Here is a 2,448-nt window from a genome sequence, read left to right as displayed (position 1 = left end):
AATAGGATTCTCATAGTCGTGAATGAGTGTGTGTTTGTGTGCGACTTTCTTTAATGTTTATCTTGTCAGCTGTTACCTCATTTTATACCAAAATGAATTGACTTCAAATCTGCAGTTACATGGTATATAATTCAGATATATATAGCTTCTTTTCCCATAAAACGAAACTTGAAGTTTGCAGTCAATAGAAATATTTTTTTTCAGGTGTAAATTGAAGGCGTGACGTGCGACCGGTCACTCGGACGAAACACGAGCAGGTATGAAAGTTAGAATACTGTTGTTGATGTTGTTTTCAGTTTCTCTTCTTCTCGCCCATCATCTCTTCCTCCTTCTCCTCCTCCTCACTCCTCCTCCTCCCCTCCTCTTCCACCTCCTCCCTCCTACTCCTCATCCTCCCCTCCTGGCACATCTCCTCCTCCTCCTCCTCCCTCTCTTTCTCCTCCTCTCCTCCTCCCCTCATACCCCCCTCCCCCGCCGCCCAACACCTGCCGCTTGATCTCGCCGCCTAGCTTCCCGACCGAACCGATGATTCATGAAAGCGAAAAATATTTACCGAATCGAAGGGCGGGTGAAGGTGCGGTGCGGACACGTGTTTTTGTGTCTTCTTCCTTTCTCTCTCTCTCTCTCCCTCTTCTTACCCTTCTCACTCCCTCTCTCTCCCCCTCTCTCTCCACTCTCCTCTCCTCTCTCTGTCTCCGTCTCCGTCTCTGTCTATGTAGTCTCTGTCTCTGTCTTCTGTCTCTCTCTAGCTCTCTCTCTGTATCTCTCTCTCTCTCTCTCTCTCTCTCTCTTCTCATCTCTCTCTCTCTCTCTCTCTCTCTATCTCTCTCTCTCTCTCTTTCTCTCTCCTCTCTCTCTCTCGTCTCACTTTCTCTCTCTCTCTCTTCTCTCCTCTCTCTCTCTATCTCTCTCTCTCTCTCTCTCTCTCTCTCTCTTCTTCATTATCTCTGTCTTCTCTCTCTCTTCTCTTCTCTCACTCTCTCTCCTATCTCTCTCTCTCTCTTCTCCTCTCTCTCCTCTCTCTTTTTTCTCTACTTTCTCTCTTTCTCTCTCTTCTCTTCTTTCTCTCATTCTCTCTCTCTCCTCTCTCTCTCTCTCTTCTCTTCTTTTATATCTCTCTCTCTCTCTCTCTCTCTATCTCTCTCTTCTCTACTCTCTCTCTCTCTCTCTCCATCTCTCTCTCTCTCTCTCTCTCTCAATCTCACTCACTCACTCACTCTTCTCTTCTCTCTCTCTCTTTCTTCTCGCTCTCTCTCTCGTTCTCTCTCTCTTTCTCTCTCTTCTTTTTCTCTCTCTCTCTCTCTCTCTCCTCTCCTCTCTCTCTCTCTTCTTCTCTCTCTCTTCTTTTCCTCTCTCTCTCTCTCTTCTCTCTCTCTCTCTCTATTCTCTCTTCTTTCTTCTCTCTCTCTTTACTCTCTCTCTCTGTGTCTCTCTCTGTCTCTCTCTCTCTCTCTTCCTCTCTCTCCTACTCTCTCTCTCTCTCTCTCTCTCTCTCTCTCTCTCTCTAGCTATTTCTCTCTCTGTCTCTCTCTCTTCTTCTCTCTTCCTCTCTCTCTCTCTCTTCTTCTCAGTCTGTCACATCTATTTATCTCTCTGTTTATCATATCTGATCTTTATATCTCCTGTTCTCACTATGAATATTTATCTTCATCACTTCCTTAAAAAAATCCTTTCTTTCCTTTGTTATGTCTAATTTTCACAGCGGTTGGAGGTTTCAAACTACGTCGGACGCATCGTTGCTTTTCGTACACTTGGACTTTCTTTTTATTGTTTTTGTTTTTTCTTTTGTTTTATGCTTTAGCGAATTTGCACTGCCCGGCCGTTGAATAGCTGGGGTGTTGCTCTTATAACGTTCACGCCAAAGAAACTAGCATATTCGCCTCGAGTTGCTCTAAGAACTTATTTTGAGACGGCCTCTCCCTCGCCGTCGACGCCCATCACGAAACTGAGCCGACACAAAAGTCCCGCGCATTGCGTTCCCACGTCTGCCTCGCCGCGAGAGCCGAGCAGCGCTGAGCATTTTCGCACACCAACTGAACGGAGCATTTGTGAGCACGCATACCGCCACGAGGACGAACAGCAGGGCACAGCGGAGGACTCCATCACGCAGCCACGAGGACCGACGCAGCGCTGCAGGGGGGCAGGGAAACAGCCGGCGGGGCAACACTGGGCGCTAGCGTCCACTGAGCAAACTGTGGACAGCAGCAGGCGAAAGGGAGCATGGCAACACCAGCAGCTTACCGAGGATGCAGGACAACGCTGGACGAAAGTGCGCGTGTGTGCGCCCTGCGACGAGGCACGGTTTGATGCAGGTGCTGCTGCGACCGGGCGTGTGACGCTAATAGCGCCCTCGATTCGTCGGGTCGTTCGTCGGTCGCTCGTGGTCGCGATCCAGGGAAAAGGAGAGGACGGCTTCAGGCTTTTTCCTCCTCACCTCTCTTCTCTAGC

This window comes from Penaeus chinensis, chromosome 41 (genome assembly GCF_019202785.1).
Source record: "Penaeus chinensis breed Huanghai No. 1 chromosome 41, ASM1920278v2, whole genome shotgun sequence".
Lineage (NCBI taxonomy): Eukaryota > Metazoa > Arthropoda > Malacostraca > Decapoda > Penaeidae > Penaeus > Penaeus chinensis.
The sequence above is the reverse complement of the archived record's forward strand: the minus strand, read 5'-3'. Positions refer to the sequence as shown.